The sequence below is a fragment of the Ahaetulla prasina genome, chromosome 4 (assembly GCF_028640845.1).
Source record: "Ahaetulla prasina isolate Xishuangbanna chromosome 4, ASM2864084v1, whole genome shotgun sequence".
In the NCBI taxonomy this organism is placed as follows: Eukaryota; Metazoa; Chordata; class Lepidosauria; order Squamata; family Colubridae; genus Ahaetulla; species Ahaetulla prasina.
Window position 1 is genome coordinate 9967486 of NC_080542.1, and position 21065 is coordinate 9988550.

The following is a 21065-nucleotide window of genomic DNA, read 5'->3' on the forward strand; positions in this document are numbered from 1 at the left end:
CCATCCTTCTGAAGTTGTTAAAATGAGGGTCCAAATTGTTGAGGGCAATATGCTGAGTCTGTAAAAAACTGCTTCGAGAGGTTGTAGAAAAAAGACTTTTAAAAGCCTCTGATGATCAGGCAACGCAGCTTGGGATTGCCAGAGGAGTCTTTTAAAAGCATTTTTTCTACAGCCTCTTCGACAAAGAGGTTGTGGAAAAAATGCCTTTAAAGGGTTCTGATGATCCCAGCTGAGCTGCACGATCATACAGAAGCTTTTTTTTTACTTTTAAAAGCATTTTTTTCAGCCAAAGAAAAAATGCTTTTAAAAGTAAAAAAAAACAAAAACAAAAACTGATGATCACGCGGCTCAGCTGGGCATGCAGGGGGGAGAGAGGGGCATGGATTTTTGCTACCGGTTCTCTGAACCATCCGCCACCATCGCTACTGGATCGGGTGATTCGGTCCCAACTGGGAGCATTTCTCCATTCATACCCCACTCCAGAGGAAGAATATTGTAAAATCTCCATTCCCTCCCCAATCCAGGGGAAGGTTACTGCAAAATCCCCATTTCCTCCCAATCAGCTGGGACTTGGGAGGCAGAGAATAGATGGGGGTGGGGCCAGCCAGAGGTAGTATTTACCGGTTCTCTGAACTACTCAAAATTTCCACTACCAGTTCTCCAGAACTGGTCAGAACCTGCTGAATACCACCTCTGAAGTATACGTGGTATGTAGATGTGAGATGTGATGTGAATTTGCAAGTTTGCAGGGTTGAGGAACCGACTTAATGTTAGGGGCAATCAAATTGTTTTGAATGAAAATGATGAATTAAAATTATGGACCCAATGGAATGTAGATCAGCTTGGTAATTCAACAAAAGTTGGGGTCATTTTATTTGTTTGTTATTTCATCAAATGGCTCTGACTGGTTTAACCTATATATATAAAAAAAATATCCATGGAATGCAAGTTAAAAAATCTAAACCCATAAAAATTTGCAAAGCAAACCAGAAAGAATGGCAACTAGGAGTAAATTCATCAATAGCACAGAACTCATGAGCTTAACTATCTCCTCATGACTGAGAGAATTCTCAGGGAAATTCACGCTGGCTAGAAAATTCTGGGAGTTGAAGTCCTCCTCCTCCTCCTCCTCCTCCTCCTCCTCCTCCTCCTCCTCCTCCTCCTCCTCCTCCTCCTCCTCCTCCTTCATCTGTCTGGAACCCACACTGCATATCGGACATTTGAGCGCATCCAGAAATATTTCACAAGAAATATTCCACTCCTCTGCTCGCAAGAAAATGCCTTATGCCACCAGACTTGAAATTCTGGGTCTAGAAAATTTGGAACTACGTTGCCTTTGATATGACCTGAGCATAGCTCATAAAATCATCTGCTACAATGTCCTTCCTGTCAATGGCTACTTCAGCTTCAACCATAACAACACACGAGCACACAATAGATTCAAACTTAAAATGAACCGCTCCAATCTCAATTGCAGAAAATATGACTTCAGTAACAGTTGTTAATGACTGCAATGCACTACCAGACTCCATGGTCTCATCCCAAAATCCCCAAAACTTTAACCTAAGACTGTCTACTGTTGACCTCACCCCATTTCTAAGAGGTCCGTAAGGGGTGTGCATAAGAGTACTAGCATGCCTACATCCCTGTCCTAATGTTCCCTTTAGTTGTATTCATATATAATAGAATAGAATAGAATAGAATAGAATAGAATAGAATAGAATAGAATAGAATAGAATAGAATAGAATAGAATAGAATAGAATAGAATTGAATTTTTATTGGCCAAGTGTGATTGGACACACAAGGAATTTGTCTTGGTGCATATGCTTTCAGTGTACATAAAAGAAAAGATACGTTCATCAAGGTACAACATTTATAACACAATTGATGATCAATATATCAATATAAATCATAAGGATTGCCAGCAACAAGTTATAGTCATACAGTCATAAGTGGAAAGAGATTGGTGATGGGAACTATGAAACGATTAATAGTAGTGCAGATTCAGTAAATAGTCTGACAGTGTTGAGGGAATTATTTGTTTAGCAGAGTGATGGCCTTCGGGGAAAAACTGTTCTTGTGTCTAGTTGTTCTGGTATGCAGTGCTCTATAGCGTCGTTTTGAGGGTAGGAGTTGAAACAGTTTATGTCCAGGATGCGAGGGATCTGCAAATATTTTCACGGCCCTCCTCTTGATTCGTGCAGTATACAGGTCCTCAATGGAAGGCAGGTTGGTAGCAATTATTTTTTCTGCAGTTCTCATTATCCTCTGAAGTCTGTGTTTTTCTTGTTGGGTTGCAGAACCGAACCAGACAGTTATAGAGGTGCAAATGACAGTGCAAACAAATGACAGGTGCAAACCTCAGAAAACAAATATATATATATATTTGTTTTCTGAGGTTTTCATTGCTCCCAGAATCACGAAGCTGAAGCCTGAAGATGACGAATGAGACTTCGTCGAAACATCGCCAAGACACTTCCAATTTTACGTGGGAGAAAACCCGAATAACCAAAGATCTACATATATATATATTATTTAATATGTATTTGAAAATAAATAAATAAATAAATTCATGCTGGCTAGAGAATTCTGGGAGTTGAAATCCTCCTCCTCCTCCTCCTCCTCCTCCTCCTTCATCTTCTTCTTGCCATATTCATCATCAGACATTGGCGATCATGTTTGCAATCCGATTTTTATCAACAGCTGCATGAAAAAATCCAGCCATCTTAAATTTTAGAAGGTTGACAAACAGTGGTATAGACGAGTATGTGTGATTTGTGAGACAGACAGATGGCTATGGAAACAGATGGTAACTCATACCTTGGTTTTTCATGCATGAAATAGAACTTCATCATAGAGACATAGATCCCCATTTCTATTTTCTTTGGTAAAAGTGCTTTCCAATAATAAATATTCCTGCCAGCTGCTGCATTGTCATGAAACATGAGTGCTCCAGACCAAGAAGGGTATTTTTTTCCCTTTGTCACAATTCTTTTCCATCACTGTGGGTTATTGTACTAGTGCAATAATATACAGCTGTGTCCTCCACTTGCAAGTCATTCATTTGGAGGTAGAAATTGGAACTGTCTTTGGAGGCTGTAAATCTTCCTTGTATTGTGGGAGAATAAATGCTGTATTTCGGAATACGATAATGTACCAGCCACTTCAGTGGGTCCCCGGGCTTCTTCATGGACCATTGCATATAATGATTGTAAATATCAAACCCTGTTATGGAGCATTTGAGTTGGAGCGAGTCTCCTTGATTCTTGATTACTGGGCTTGACTGGGTGAGAGTAATCTGAGAAAGGGCCCCTGAAGGAAAGAGAAATGGTCAACAAGTGATGGAAAGGAATTATTTTATAAGAAAAACAAACTATTATAAATAAAGATCAGGACTATTTTTCTGATCTCTACAGATAATTATGGACAATGAGCTTTGCTATAAAACTGAAAGAAGACACCAGCAGTAGAATACCTTTCAAAATTGTGTGAATGAAAATTAGAAGTCGCCACTTCATGATACCTTTTTCTTCACTCTTATTATCCCTTTGAAGATCTTTTTTTAAGGAGAGACAGGAGGTCAGGAGGGAATGAAGCTGCAGCAGAGGGAGAAATTTAATATATGATGAAGTGGTTTGCATAAGTTTTCCCTTTTAAGAGGTTTACATTTTTGCTGCCTCACAATATAAGAGATGGAACATTCCTTCATTCTGATGTACCATTGATTGATGGATGGTTTATCATTTTCTGGTGAGATGATATGAACAGAACCATATAAGTCTATGGTGGAAGAACATTATAAATTATCTGGTGGCACCATTTTGAACTAATGAGTTTTATTAAAAGGCTGACTTTTTCAGCTGATATCAATTTAGCCACACTATATCCCTGTGGAAGTGAGCCTTATCTTACAAAATCTTATGATAGAGTTTGAGAAAAAAACCCTTACATTCCTATTGATTCATTGGGGAATGATTCAATAAAAGAAGCTTAAGACAATTGGGACTTAATGTGATGTTGAAAGCTGTCTGTATGTTTATATATAATATGGTATAAATCACAGATCAACTGTCAGAGTTCTGACGGATGCCCTAATTAAATTATGAGCCAAGCTTCAAAAGAAATCCAGTTATTTATTAGGAGCTTCGTGTCAGCATGTTCCAAGTGAAGCCAACTCTGACTCCATGTAATTAATGGCCCAGGCTTGACCCTGTTTCCTCCCCCCCTCCCCCCAGGGTGTGTCATCAGTCACATTTGCCAATGGAGCAATTTCACGGGTTGTAGAGATCACTTCCCTCCGGCCACTGTGGGTAATCCTGGGAGACAGCCTGGACAGAGATATGTCTGGAATATCCTTTTGTTTTGGGCTGCAGTGCTGCTTCGCCATGGCTGCAATTTCATTTTTCCAACCCCCTTGCCTATGGCAACACAAGAGCAGGCCAGGGATGCTTTGTGACTTGACATCAACGTTGAGAAGAAGCAACGTTTTATCCTGATATGTAGCAATTGAACGTGACACTTTCAGATAGTTTTATCGAGCAAGTTTATCATCTATTTTCCAAATTCCAACTTTTTGGAGGTCAACTTTGTTTGGAAGAGTCTTTCCCATTCCCAATATCTTTTTTTTTTTAAAAAAATTATATTATATCTCAAAGCTCCTTCAGCTTGGAATTCACATATGCATTCTCGCCTTTACCTAGGTAATGAATTGCAACCATTTTCCTATATCAGAAACTGTATCAATCCTTTTTTAGGAATCCTTCTTTTCTGTCCTCGAAAGGATAATGCCAAATGAGGAGACTGGCATCTCAAACCTCTAAATATGTTCTATTTTGGCGATATCTGGGTTTCTATTTCTTAATTATCATTTTTCTCATTTCTTTTCCATTTATTAACATTGTGTGACTTTTATTTCCCATTTGTTTTCCAAAAGGGGGAGGGGGGGTGAAGAAGAGAAGATTATAGATATAAATGTACAATCATGAAATGAAAGATTGGGTAAAATATAAAAGAAATTGAAAAGAAAGTCTATATTATCAGAAGATTGGAGTTGCTCAGATACCAAACAAGGGAAATATCAAACAACAAAGAAAGAAAGAAAGAAAGAAAGAAAGAAAGAAAGAAAGAAAGAAAGAAAGAAAGAAAGAAAGAAAGAAAGAAAGAAGAGAGGAATAGAAGGTAAGATAGAGGAGGTGAAGGAGAGAGAGGGATGGAGGAAAGGAGAAGGAGAGGAAGATAAATTAGGGGACAAGAGTAGGAGAGAAGGTGAGAAGGGAGGGAAAGAGAAGAGGAGTGGGGGAGAGGAAAGAGAAGTAGGTATGAGGAAGGAGAGAAGGAGGAAGGTGGTAGGAAAGGAGAAGGAGGGAGGGACAAGAGAAGAAGGTGGTTTGTTGTAAAACGAAGGGAAAGAAAGGGTAGAAGAGCAACTCCAAAGGTAATTAAAAAGTTTTATTTTTGTGCTTTCTTTAGAATAGAAGAAGAATAGAAGAATAGAATAGAATTTATTGGCCAAGTGTGATTGGACACACAAAGAATTTGTTTTGTTGCATTTGCTCTCAGTGTACATAAAAGGAAAAGGAAAAAAAATACCTTCATCAAAGGTACAACATTTACAACACAAATGATGGTCACAGGTTGCAATTTAACCCTTAATGATAGCAACAAAAAGTTACAGTCATACAGGAAAGAGATTGGTGATGGGAACTATGAAACGATTAATAGTAGTGCAGATTCAGTAAATAGTCTGACAGTGTTGAGGGAATTATTTGTTTAGCAGAGTGATGGCCTTCGGGAAAAAACTGTTCTTGTGTCTAGTTGTTCTGGTGTGCAGTGCTCTATAGCGTCATTTTGAGGGTAGGAGTTGAAAGAGTTTATGTCCAGGCTGTGAGGGATCTGTAAATATTTTCATGGCTTTCTTCTTGATTCATGCAGTATGCAGATCCTCAATGGAAGGCAGGTTGGTAGCAATTATTTTTTCTGCAGTTCTAATTATCCTCTGAAGTCTGTGTCTTTCTTGTTGGGTTGCAGAACCAAACCAGACAGTTATAGAGGTGCAAATGATAGACTCAATAATTCCTCTGTAGAACTGGATCAGTAGCTCCTTGGGCAGTTTGAGCTTTCTGAGTTGGCGCAGAAAGAACAGAGAGAGAATATGTATGATTATCTATGAATAAGAAAATGTACATTTATAATATGTGTATAAGAAAAATAAAAAAAAACTTCAAAAAACCCCACATCTAAATATGTTGAATGAATAAGCAATCAATCAATGTCTTTTAGCTCTGCGGCTATTCTTTCTGGACAGCTACTCCATGTGGTGAACCAATGTTTCCTTCTCTATTTTTGTCATCTCTTTGCGGTTTCTCCTATTTTTGGATTCTGGACATTTTTCTGAAAAACAGCATGATGGAACACGAGCTCCCCCTGCAGAAATATCCCATCAAGGTTTAGAGAAAGAAAGAGTTTTTGCATGAGTTAAGGTTAGGCTTTTATCACTGTGTATCTCTAGCAGAGTAACAGATTCCTGTGTCTTCTTACTTCAGATTGTTCATTTGCAGATAAAATTGAGAATTGCCTTTTGAAGGCAGAGAATCTCCCTTGAATGACTGGAGAATAGTGGTTGTTTGTCACTGAATAATAGTAAACTAATCATTCCAGACATTTCCCCAGAAACTGCCTGATCCAAAGCATGCCATGCAGTGGTGGTGTCAGGGTTCCAAGGAACACCCCCAACGAAATAAAGCTCTGAGGCTTGAGGTTCCTCAAAGTTCCAATTTATTAGAGATGCCATGCTGACACATCTGGGAAAACCCAAAACTGAAAGCTTCCAGGTTTTCCACACCCAGTTGACAGTTCACAGCCCTGCTCCACACCCACAAGTTCATCACATTGTCCAATCAACTCTTCACACTCAATTGGATACATTCTTCAGGCAGTCTCCATCAGACGCAGGATGTTTTTGAATACGGAATGTTGTTATGACTAACTTTCTACCGTTCCAACAACAACCCCCTCCCAACTTCCCCAGCTAAAATATGTGGCAGTTAAGAAGCAAAAAAAAAAAATTGCCTTCCATAACTGACAGGTGGGTTGCTACTGGTTCTCCCCAGTTCGGGAGAGCCAATAGTGGAATTCTTGATATGAGAGTGAACCGGTTCGCTCCTAACATCATCTGGACCCTCCCACCTGCCCCCTTGCTATACCTACCTTTATTCCTGTTGTGCCTCGCCCGCCCTCCTCTCCGCAGCCGGGCCCCTCCCATCTCCTGCTATCTCAGCCAGAGACTGATAGTGAAGAAGAATGGCCTGGCATGCCTCCAGCCCCCAGCCCCTGGCACCATGCCCGGACAGACTGAGCAAACAAACCTCCCTCCTATAGCATGGGAGCATGAAGCCAGCCACGAGCTAGAATTGCCGGCAGCTGAGCAGGAAGACGAAAAGTGGAAAGATTCCCGCTTCCGGAGAATGGAGAGGCGACGTCAGCAAAAGGAAGGGAGGGGCAGGCCTGGATAAGTGCTGAGTCATGGAGCCACACCCCATGGCCTATATAAAGGATCTGCTTTTTGGCATTCCTTGAGTCAGGCCCACAAGTCTTATCTGGTTGCTGAAGTCACACCTTGGATTCCTGCCTGCCCTGAGAACTCTGACAGGAATTTGGCAAAGCTGCAGAGGCTTCGTGGCCACGCTTGATACAGACTTCCCAGACCCGGCCGTCAGAGGAGGAGTGGATTGCCATGCCTCAGCTGTTTTTTTACTCGATGCACTTGTGCAAAATGCAAGTTTGGTGCGCATATGAGCGAAGCAACCATGCACATGGCAATCACACGCCAAGTGCATGCGCAATGTGAACTGGTGGTAAAACTGGTTAGAACCCATCACTGATGCCATGGCTGCTTGGGTCAAATTCTGACACAGAACAGGTAAGCCTGGTGGATTCACCTGGCCTTTTTAATTTAACAGAATAACAGAGTTGGAAGGGACCTTGTAGGTCATCTAGCCCAACCCCCTTGCCCAAGCAGGAGACCCTATACCATTTCTGACAAATGGCAGTCCGGTCTCTTCTTGAAAGTCTGAAGTGATTAAGTTCCCACAACTTCTGAAGGCAACTTCTGTTCCTTGGGTTGATTGTTCTCGCTGTCAGAAAATTTCTCCTTATTTCCAGGTTGAATCTCTCCTTGTTCAGTTCCCATCCATTATTCCTTGTTTGGCCTTCAGGTGCTTTGGAAAACAGTTTGACTCAGGGGTGGACTGCTGGGGGTTCGCAGGGGTTCGGGAGAAACTCTAGCTAAGATTCTGTGCAGTTCAGAGAACCCTCAAATCCCACTCCTGGCTGGGCCTGCCCATCCTGTCCCTCCCCTCCCAGGAGTCCCCACAAAGCCTGTTTTGGATTCAGGTAGATGCAGGGCATGTGCAGAGGCTCAGGGAGGGCAAAATATGAGCCTACCGGAAGTTTAGGAAGGCCAGAAATGGGCCCATTTCCGGCCTCCAGAGTGCCTCTAGAGCCTGGGAAGGCCACTTCTGCCCTCCCAGAGGCTTGAGGAAAGTCTCTGGAGCCCGGGGAGGTCAAAAAGCCCCCTCCATAGTCCATGAGGCCAATTAGGCCATGCCCACCAAGGCTACACCCACTCAGCAACCAGGCAGGGAATTCCTTGCTCAAATTTTCTTTCTTTTCTTTTTTTTTTTGAGCAAAATTTTTTATTTTCCATAATAACTCCCACAATTTGACCAGTGTACAATACAATCACTTATCCAACAATCGATCCTATACTCAAATTATACTCAATCAGGGCTGCTCGACCGCCACTCCCTCCCTTAATCCTTTCTACCCTTCTCATCCTTCTTCGACTTTCCCCACCATCCTTCTCCTCACTGTCCTACTTCCCCACCTCTTTCCCACTTCTCACTACCATCCTTTCTAACCCTCTATCTTCTCCTTCTTCTTCTCCTCCTATCCTTTCTTCTCCCTCCCTTCTATCCTACCTACCTACCTGCCTACCTACTTTCTTCCTTCTTTACTCCTCTTTCCTTACCCTTTCCCTTCGGGAGTGGTTACCGAGCTGTCCCAACTCTACACCATTCCAACTTGTTTAATTCTACCATTATTCCTGTACAATGGCAATCAATCAATTTATAATCTTCCCCTTCCCCCCCCCCCGCCATTTCCCCCCTCCCCCCACCCCGAGACTACCCAGAACAGAATACAGGGTATTGCAACTAACAAACATAATCTAAAATATAACATAAAACATATTCCTTGCTCAAATTTTCAAAGCCCACCCCTGTTTAGGCTGTAAATCCATTGAACACTCAATGTTCTCCATAGATGGGCATTGGTTCTCTTAAAAGTAGGGAACAAAATCATTAATAAGTGCTTTTAACTCCTCCAAGGAGTTGATGGAGGAGGCAAGAAGAAAGAAGGTTCTACATTTAGGCCAAAAAACAAAAAACAAAATGCACATGTACTGTATATGTGGTACCTTGCTCAACAGTAGTCACTGTGAGAGGGATCTTGGAGTCCTAGTGGACAACCATTTAGATATGAGCCAGCAGTGTGCAGCAGCTGCCAAAAACACCAACACAGTTCTGGGCTGCATAAACAGAGGGATAGTATCAAGAACACGTGAAGTGTTAATACCACTTTATAATGCCTTGGTAAGGCCACACTTGGAATATTGCATTCAGTTTGGTCGCCATGATGTAAAAAAGATGTGGAGACTCTAGAAAGAGTGCAGAGAAGAGTAACAAAGATGATTAGGGGACTGGAGACTAAAACATATGAAGAACGATTGAAGGAACTCGGTATGTGTAGTTTAAGGAAAAGAAGGACCAGGGGAGACATGATAGCAGTGTTCCAATATCTCAGGGGTTGCCACAAAGAAGACGGAGTCAAACTGTTTTCCAAAGCACCTGAGAGTATAACAAGAAGCAATGGGTGGAAACTAATCAAGGAGAGAAGCAACTTAGAACTAAAGAGAAATTTCCTGACAATTAGAACAATTAATCAGTGGAAGAACTTGCCTGCAGAAGTTGTGAATGCTCCAACACTGGAAATTTTTAAGATGTTGGATAACCATTTGTCTGAATGGTGTAGGGTTTCCTGCCTGGGCAGGCGGTTGGACTAGAAGACCTCCAAGGTCCCATCCAACTCTGTTGTTGTTGTTGTTGTGATGATGATGATAATGATGATGATTTTATAAGAACTCTTTTGGGTGAGAATATTATGGCAAGTTTTGGATTTGTGGTTCCGGAAATAATAACATACACAAAAGAGTTCCTCCAGCTGTCTATTGGACACGCCCGGGAGAATGACTGTGCTTAAATTCGAAAAGCGGTGGTTTTCGACCTGCTGGTAAGAAGATTTTTCTCATCGTGTCTTATGCAATAATATACAGCTGTATCTTCAGCCTTTAAAGCATTGAGCTGCAAGTACACTTGGCTCCTCGAATTGTCTTTTGTGATGCTGGCCCGACTTCGAAAGACTGTGCTGTAAGGAGTGCCTCCACCATGCCAGATGTCCCCGATCCATTCCAATTCCTTTCCAGACACCTGACGGATCCAGCTTATTCCAGAGCTTGTGAGAGAAAATCCAGAAACTGTACAGGTGACCTTCATCTGTTCCCCTGGCTTTTTCATTTCAGCCGCAGACTGAGTAATTGCAATTTCTGAGGTAGTGCCTGCATTAATACAAAGAAATTAAAAATAAAAGTGTGGGTGGGGGAAAAATACTCACACAAAAAATGCACCTCTGCCTAAAAACAAACTATAGTTGATCTTACATGCTGGGAACACAAAGAGGAAGCTTATCAACAGTTTGAGAACCATGCTTTCGAGAAGGATAATAGAAAAGGTGAAAAGCAATTCAATACTGTCAGGTACGTCTGATGCTGTCTTCATTCACCAAAGCTTCTATTTAATGCAGGATGTATCGGGAAGTCATTTACATGAAACAAAGTATACTATGCATTTATTGGCTAACATGTGGTCTATCCTCAGGCTTGTCCTGCACATGTAGCTGTCAGCTTTGGAAGCCACACTATTTATTTATTTATTTTATTTATTTTATTTATTTTATTAGATTTTTATACTGCCCTTCTCCCGTCCTGTACAGGGCGGTGTACAGCCGAATAATATACAATATACACATTAAAACAAGATTAAAACCGAGCATATTACAAAGACGGCCAGAATTTAAACCAATTTAAAACCCTAAAATATAAATAGCCCCAATTAAAAATTTAATAAAACTTTTAAGCCAGAATAAATAGGTGCGTTTTCAGCTCACGGCGAAAAGTCCGAAGATCAGGCACTTGACGTAAACCAGGGGGAAGTTCGTTCCAAAGCGTAGGAGCTCCAACAGAGAAGGCCCTACCCCTGGTGGCTGCCAGCCGACATTTATTTATTTATTTATTTATTTATTTTTTCATATTTATATACCGCCCTATCTCCCTAGGGACTCAGGGCGGTTTACAGGCAATTAAAAAATACATATAAATACAAACTAAAATGACAATTAAAAAACTTATTCTAACGCCAAATTATTAAAAACAATATAAATAGTAAAAACCCATTTAAAATTAATAAATTTAAAATCTAATCCAGTCCCGCGCAGATGAATAGATATGTTTTAAGCTCGCGACGAAAGGTTTGGAGGTCCGGAAGTTGACGAAGTCCTGGACATTGCTTGGCGGGCGGCACCCTGAGAAGGCCCTCTCTGTGTGAGCGTACGGGTCGGTGGGAGGCATAAGGTAACAGCAGGCGGTCCCGTAAGTACCCGGGCCCTAAGCCATGGAGCGCTTTAAAGGTGGTAACCAAAATTTTAAAGCGCACCCAAAAGACCACAGGGAGCCAGTGCAGACTGCGCAGGAGTGGTGTTACATGGGAGCAATGAGTTGCTCCCACTATTACCCGCGCAGCTGCATTCTGGACTAGCTGGGCCACCCACTGCCACTTTCTCCTGTGTGGGAAAGTAGGAGAAGGGGGCGGAGTTTGGTACAAGGGGCCATTAGACATAATAACATTCTTCCTGCCGGTCCAGGTCAGGCCAAGACTGCATCTGGCAAAGGAGTAGTCGGAGTGATGCCTCGAGATGGGACGGTTGGGGATTGGAGCACGTGATCGGCAGAGGAGTCAAGGGAGGGTGGTGGTCTGGGGTTTTGTACTACTGAGGAAAAACCCGGATCTCCAGATTCGGAGTTTATCTAGCTGTGCCAGCTAACCTATGCTAGTAAAAGAACTTTGAAAGATATTTGCCTTGGAGTCTTTTCTGCAGGACGGGGTTTTCTGGAATGCTGACAGTAGCTACATCAGAGCAAGAAGGTTACCGCTCCTTCTGGGACCCACATCCTGATTTCTTATACAAAAATGTTATGATATCATATTTTTTTTCCAAATCGATATTGTTCCTCCTCAGAGGTGGGTTTTACATACTGTAGCAACCAGTTCGGCCAGCACCGGAAATGTGCACGCGTACCATCCATGCATGGGTGCGACATCAAACAAAATGGCAATTTGCTCTCATGTGCCATCCATGCATGTGTGTCACAATTGGCAATTGACAATGACAATTCGTTTGTGCACGCCATTCACACCATCCAGCATTAAAAACACAGAAGTATAGGATGAGATTGCACCCAAGCAGGTGGGCAGGTGGGCAGGCCCACCCACAGGTCACCACTACTGGTTTTCTCGAACCGGTCTGAACCAGCTGAATATCACATCTGTTTCTCCTCCTCCTCCTCCTCCTCCTCCACCTCCTCCTCCTCCTCCTCCTCTTCTTCTTTTTCTTCTTCTTCCTCCCCCTCCTCCTCCTCCTTCCCCCTCCTCCTCCTCTCCTCCTCCTCCTCCTTTTTCTTCTTCTTCCCCTCCTCCTCCTCCTCCTCCTCCATGTTGCAGTTCTTCAGTTTCAAATATTAGCCTTGAGCCTGGTAACCTCAACCAACTTAAATTCAAATGACTTTCTTCCTTTGGAAATTTCATTCAAAGTTTGAGTTTGATTTTCCAATGGAAGACATTCATTTGAATGAAATCTTCAACTGTCACAAGGATGTGAATACACTAGAAATGGTCTGGAGGATGTTGATTCCCGTGTTCTGCTTGAATGTAATATTGTTAGGAGCCGTACCAGATAGATAGAATAGATAGGATCAATTTAAATGACCAGATAGGTAGCAGATAGATAGATAGATAGAATCAATTTAAATGAAATGAGGGCTTTACAATTTCCCTTTTTCATTTCTAAAGAAAATGGAAGTACAATGTAAGAGGCAAGGCAGGAAAAGAAAGGAAAAAAAGGAATAGGGAAAGAAAGCATGAGACAGCTGATGAAGAATGGGGTTCATTTTGAATCCAGCGTTCACCAGTGTGCTGATGGAAAACTATTCATGATTTAACTATTGTGTCAACTGATTGGACAATAGAAATCGAATTAGTCTAATTAAATGGAGGAAAAGCATTCTATCTACTTCCTGTGGCTTAGCATTGGAAACTCATGTCAGCCAAATCATTGTTTTTCCAACACTAAGTTATAGATGAACACATTCAGTAATAAATACACCACAAATAGAATCTATACACAATGTTGAAGAAAACCATGTTATGCATGTGTTGTGTCCTGGATAGGGAAAGCGAAACTGGCCTTCTAGAAGGACTTCAAAAACTGGTGTCAAGATCCATCTTGAGAAAAAAATTACTCTTTCAGATACTGTCCAGTGTTAGATATAAAAAACCAGTTGGGTGACTTTGGGCCGATTGTACATATAGTGCCAACCCTATCTATTAACTTGAACTCTGCCCATTCATCATCATCACCAACACCATCATCATCTTGGTCATCATCATCATCATCATATCCCACACTAGACTAAAGTCTTAGTATTAATTAGAGACCCAGTTTGGTGTAGTAGTTAATGTGGTTTCTTTTCTATTCTATTCTATTCTATTCTATTCTATTCTATTCTATTCTATTCTGTTCTGTTCTGTTCTGTTCTGTTCTGTTCTGTTCTGTTCTGTTCTATTCTACTCTATTCTATTCTACTCTGTTCTGTTCTGTTCTATTCTATTCTGTTCTTTTTTATTCTATTCTATTCTTTTCTTTCAAGAAGTATGTTTAGTAGATTTGATGAAATAAATTGTGTGACTTAACCTCAGTGACCTAGAACAAGAGCAACCAAGTAGAATAAAATGACCTTGGATAATTGTTGATATAAGTGTTGTACAAAGAGCTAGTTGCTTTTTGAATAATTCTTTCAGATGCTGTCCATATGCAAATCCAGTTCCTTCTCACTCTGTTCATCTCCTTGCTAAAGTAAGAATAAATAAACAGCTGTGAGAGATCCCAAATGAATTGTTCATGATATATTGAAAGCTGTCCTGTTGTGATTCTGTTTCCATCAGAGTGAATCCAAATGAAACTTTCCCTTTGCCACATAAACTGTAGGTTTTAGAACAAGCTCAGAGTCACTTTTCTCTACTGTGTTCCTGTAGACAGTAATACTTGGCTGTGTCTTCGGCTTTCAGCCCAGTCATGTCTAGGTAAACTAGGTTCCTGGAACTATCTTTGGAGATTGTGAATCGACCTTTAAAAGAGTTGTCATAATACGTGGTGCTTTGTTGTATCTGTGTGAGCCACTCCAGCCCTTTTCCATCTGCCTGACGGACCCAATGCATCCAGTAGCTGTCAATATTGAACCCAGAGCATGTGCAAGTGAGTCGAAGAGAATCTCCAGGTCTTTTCACTCCTCCTTCTGATTCAGTTATTGAAACATCTGCCAGAACATCTGAAAAGAAAGACACAAGAAGATATCTGAAGAGCTTGTGGAGGAATCTAAGTCCAACTCAGAATATTATGGTACCCAAAGATGAATACCTTTGAAAATGGAGAGGGTCACGATGACATTTACCCATATCATCATTTTTAGTGAATGGTTTGCAGGAGAAATATATGTTGGTGAACTCAAGAGTTCTGGTAATCTCTGGATCTTTGAGTAAGAAGGAGGGAGGCATTTAAAGGTTGGGCTGCCTTTCAATTTGCATGTCTTTCTCTGTATAAAAAGAGATCCCTGTCCAGAAACAACTTCAAATCAAGATTCCTTAAACATCATCAAGCAAATATTTAGGCGTAAAATGTGGACTGAGTTTTGTATAGAAAGCTTGTAACCAAAAGCTACTAGCCCAATTCGGATAGTGTAACAGCGTGTTTCTTTTCTGTTTCATTTTATTTATTTTTTATTCATTAAATTAGTTTGCCACCTATGTCCCCGCAAGGCATTCGAATTTGTGTCCCATGTGTAGGAGACAGCCGGCTGGGCCCGAGGGTGGGTTCAAATGCATCATAAGTCATGAGCACCTGCACACCCGCAAAAGATCTACGTCCAACCAACTTTGAATGCCTCTTTTTTCCCACTCGTTTTTCTTGACTGTTAGTAGCTCAGATTTTTTTAGAGAGGTTAAGCTTTCAACAAACTTTATACTCATTTAAACTGCCTGAATCTCCTGATTTCCTAGCACATGACACAATGTCAGAGAGAAAGAAAAAGAGAGAGAGAAAGTAGGTGGGGAGGAAGGAGAGAAGAAGGGAGGAAGGGCAGAAGGTGGGAGAGGGAATGAGGGAGGGAGGGAGGGAGGGAGGGAGGGAGGAAATAGATAAATACATAGATAATAATAATAACAGAGTTGGAAGAGACTTTGGAGGCCTTCTAGTCCAACCCCTGCCCAGGCAGGAAACCCTAGACCACTTCAGACAAATGGTTATACAACATCTTCTTAAATCTGTCTTAAAAATTTCTGGTGTTGGAGCATTTACAACTTCTGCAGACAAATTGTTCCACTCATTAATTGTTCTGACTGTCAGGAAATTTCTTCTTAGTTCTAAGTTGCTTCTTTTCTTAGTCAGTTTCCACCCATTGCTTCTTGATCTACCCTCAGGTGCTTTGGAGAATAGTTTGACTCCCTCTTCTTTGTGGCAACCCCTGAGATATTGGAACACTGCTATCATGTCTCCCCTAGTCCTTCTTTTCATTAAACTAGGCATACCAAGTTCCTGAAACCGTTCTTCATATGTTTTAGCTTCCAGTCCCCTAATTATCTTTGTTGTTCTTCTCTGGTTCTATCATATCGCAAGATCTAAAATGGACAGCTAACATCAAAAACATCATTAAAAAAGGACAACAAAGAATGTTCTTTCTGTGCCAACTCAGGAAGCTCAAACTGCCCAAGGAGCTGCTGATTCAGTTCTACAGAGGAATTATTGAGTCTGTCATTTGCACCTCTATAACTGTCTGGTTCGGTTCTGCAACCCAACAAGAAAAACACAGACTTCAGAGGATAATTAGAACTGCAGAAAAAATAATTGCTACCAACCTGCCTTCCATTGAGGATCTGTATACTGCACGAATCGAGAAGAGGGCCGTGAAAATATTTGCAGATCCCTCGCATCCTGGATATAAACTGTTTCAACTCCTACCCTCAAAACGATGCTATAGAGCACTGCACACCAGAACAACTAGACACAAGAACAGTTTTTTCCCGAAGGCCATCACTCTGCTAAACAAATAATTCCATCAACACTGTCAAACTATTTACTGAATCTGCACTACTATTAATCGTCTCATAGTTCCCATCACCAATCTCTTTCCACTTAGGACTGTATGACTATAACTTGTTGCTGGCAATCCTTATGATTTATATTGATATATTGAACATCAATTGTGTTGTAAAAGTTGTACCTTGATGAACGTATCTTTTCTTTTATGTACACTGAGAGCATATGCACCAAGACAAATTCCTTTTGTGTCCAATCACACTTGGCCAATAAATATTCTATTCTATTCTATTCTATTCTATTCTATTCTATTCTATTCTATTCTATTCTATTCTATTCTATTCTATTCTATTCTAGAGTCTCAACATATTTTTTACATCTTGGCAACCAAAACTGAATGCAATATTCCAAGTGTGGCCTTACCAAGGCATTATAAAGTGTTAACCCTTCACGTGATCTTGATTCTATCCCTCTGTTTATGCAGCCGAGAATTGTGTTGGCTTTTTTGGCAACTGTTGCACACTGCTGGCTCATATTTAAGTAATTGTCCACTAGGACTCCAAGATCTCTCTCACAAAAACCTTTGTACAAAGAGCTAGTTGCTTTTTGAATAATTTGTTCAGATGCTGTCCATATGCAAATCCAGTTGCTTCTCACTCTATTCATCTCCTTGTTAAAATAAGAATAAATAAACAGCTGTGAGAGATCCCAAATGAATTGCTCATGGTCTATTTAAAGCTGTCCAGTTGTGGTTCTGTTTTCACCAGAGTGAATCCAAATGAAACTTTCCTTTTGCCACATAAACTGTAGGTTTTAGCACAAGCTCGGATTCATTTTTCTCCACTGTGTTCCCTTGTACAGTAATACTTGGCTGTATCTTCAGCTTTCAGTCCGTTCATGTCTAGATAAACCAAGTTCCTGGAACTATCTTTGGAGATTGTGAATTGACCTTTAAAAGAGTTGGCATAATACGTGGTGCTTTGATGTATCTGTGCGATCCACTCCAGCCCTTTTCCATCTGCCTGACGGACCCAATGCATCCAGTAACTATCAATATTGAACCCAGAGCATGTGCAAGTCAGTCGAAGAGAATCTCCAGGTCTTTTCACTCCTCCTCCTGATTCAGTTATTGAAACATCTGCCAGAGCATCTGAAAAGAAAGACACAAGAGGGCATCTGAAGAGCTTGTGGAGAAATCTGAGTCCAACGCACAGTATTATGGAACCCAAAGAAGAATACCTTTAAAAGTGGAGAGAATCAAGATGACATTCACCCATATAATCATTTTTAGTGAATGGTTTGCAGGAGAAATATATGTTGGTGAAGTCAAGAGTTCTGATAATCTCTGGGTCTTTGAGTAGGAAAGAGGGAGACATTTAAAGGTTGGGCTGCCTTTCAATTTGCATGTCCTTCTCTGTATAAAAAGAGAGCCCTGTCCAGAAACAATTTCAAATCAAGATTCCTTAAACAACTTCAGGCAAACACTTAGGTGAAAAATTTGCACTGAGTTTGTGAGGAAACTAACCACGTGGACCCAAATTTGGATGGTGTAACAGCATGTTTCTTTTCTATTTTCTTTTTAAAAAATTATTCATTAAATTAGTTTGTCCATCCATCTCCATGCAAGACATTCGTATTTGTTTCCCATGTGTAGGAGATGAGCTGGCTGGGCCCGAGGGAGGGGTGAAATACATCATAAGTCATGAGTACCTGCACACTCGCAAGATATCTATGTCCAACCAACTTTGAATGCCTCTTATTTCCCACTCATTTTCCTTGACAGGTTAGCAGGTCAGATTTTTTTTTAGAGAGCTTAAGCTTTCAACAAATCTTTATACTCATTTGAACTGCCTGAATCTCCTGATTTCCCTGACACTTGACACCAGGTCAGAAAAAAAGAAAGAAAGAAAGAAAGAAAGAGAGAGAGAGAGAGAGAGAGAGAGAGAGAGAGAGAGAGAGAGAGAGAGAGAGAAAGAAAGAAAGAAAGAAAGAAAGAAAGAAAGAAAGAGAGAAATAAAGAGAGAAGAAGGAAGGAAGGAAGGAAGGAAGGAAGGAAGGAAGGAAAAAGGAAGGAAGATAGATAGATTGATTGATAGATAGATAGATAGATAGATAGATAGATAGATAGATGGCCTCTGGTGGCTCAGCAGACTAAGTCTGTCTGTTATTAACACAGCTGCTTGCAATTACTGCAAGTTCAAGTCCCACCAGGCCCAAGGATGACTCAGCTTTCCATCCTTTATAAGGTAGGTAAAATGAGGACCCAGATTGTTGGGGGCAATAAAAGTTGACTTTGTATATAATATACAAATGGATGAAGACTATTGCCCAACACTGTGTAAGCCGCCCTGATTCTTCGGAGAAGGGCGGGATATAAATTCAAATTTAAAAAAAAAGATAGATGATAGATAGATAGATAGATAGATAGATAGATAGATAGATAGATAGATAGGTAGATAGGTAGATAGGTAGATAGATAGATAGATAGATAGATAGATAGATAGATAGATAGATAGATAGATAGATAGATAAACAGACAGACAGACCGATGATAGATGGCAGCAGTTGCTTCCTTTCTTTGTTCAGCCTGAATTCAAAAACAACCACTACAATGATTCATCATTTTTCCCTACTTATCATGAAGTCAGCCCAGACTGCTTCAACTCAGATATTATTGCTAATATTAGTTTTAAAGAGAGAAATACTTTCAACGTGGCTCAGATTGCCACTTCTGCTTCTTCTTTGGTTATCTTTTTTTTTTTTTTTTGGCACCTTGGAAATACTGTGACTTGTTTCATGTTGCCTGAAGTTAAGCAGGGACCAGAAGAATTCAATTTCCAGCGACTGTTTGGTTGAATGAAAGCCTTCATTGGAAAAAGTCTGGATTTTGAGGCAGAACATTTTTTAAACTACCCTTCAGAGATAAAAAGGTACTACTTTATATCTCTGCAGAGGAATATTCGATGGAGTCCTCCTAGTTTGCGTTCAAAATTGAAAGACCAGGAGTTTACGTGAGTTGACCTCAGCTTCTGATGATTGCACAGGTTTACAGTACATATGAAGAGTTTTTGGCAAGTGTTTGGAAATAGATTCTCACCTTCCTCCTCCTCCTCCTCCTCCTCCTCCTCCTCCTCCTCCTCCTCCTCCTCCTCCTCTTCTTCTTCTTTGTCCTCCTTCTCCTCCCTAGACTACAGTCTTAGCATTACTTAGAGAGCCAGTTTGATGTAGTGCTTACTGTGACCATGAAATTTTGAATTCCATTCCAATGTTAGACATCAAAAACCAGTTGGGTGACTTTGGGCCAGTTGTAGATATGGTGCCCACCTTATCTATTAACTTGAACTCTTCCCATTCACCATTGTCACCACCACAACTATCATCATCATCATCATCATCATCATCATCATCATCATCATCCATAGTAGACTACAGTCTAAGTATTACTTAGAGACCCATTTTGGTGTAGTAGTTAATGGGGTGGCTAGAAGACTGTGAATTCTACTCTGGTCTTAGGCATGAAAAACCATCTTGGTGACTTTCGACCTATTGGACCAGTTTTGTCCCTACTGCATCTATCAATTTGCACTCTCCCTGTTCGTTATATTTTTTTTCTGTGTCCATAAAGGCGTAATGTCCTCCACAATCTATTAATTTATAACTTTTCTTTTCTTGAGAAGTATGTTCAGTAGAGGGAGTTGATGAAATAAATTGTGTTAGTTAACCTCAGTGACCTAGAACAAGAGCAAAGTTGAGATACCTAGAATCTAGTTGAATAAAATGACCTTGGTCATTTGTTAATATAAGCATTTTATAAAGAGCTAGTTGCTTTATGAAAATTCGTCTGCAAACTTAATTTCTGCGCTGTCGTAAGTGTTATGTGTTGGGAGAGTTCGGCTGAGAGAAAATAATTCTTTCAGAGGCTATCCATATGCAAATCCAGTTCCTTCTCACAATATTCATCTCCTTGCTAAAATAAGAATAAATAAACAGCTGTGAGAGATCCCAAATGAATTGTTCAGGGTCTATTTAAAGCTGTCCAGTTGTGGTTCTGTTTTCACCGGAGTGAATCCAAATGAAACTTTCCTTTTGCCACATAAACTGTAGGTTTTAGCACAAGCTCAGATTCATTTTTCTCCACTGTGTTCCCTTGTACAGTAATAGTTGGCTGTATCTTCAGCTTTCAGTCCGTTCATGTCTAGATAAACCAAGTTCCTGGAACTATCTTTGGAGATTGTGAATCGACCTTTAAAAGAGTTGGCATAATACGTGGTGCTTTGATGTATCTGTGCGATCCACTCCAGCCCTTTTCCATGAGCCTGGCGGACCCAAAGCATCCAGTAGCTATCAATATTGAACCCAGAGCATGTGCAAGTGAGTCGAAGAGAATCTCCAGGTCTTTTCACTCCTCCTCCTGATTCAGTTATTGAAACATCTGCCAGAGCATCTGAAAAGAAAGACACAAGAGGGCATCTGAAGAGCTTGTGGAGAAATCTGAGTCCAACGCACAGTATTATGGAACCCAAAGAAG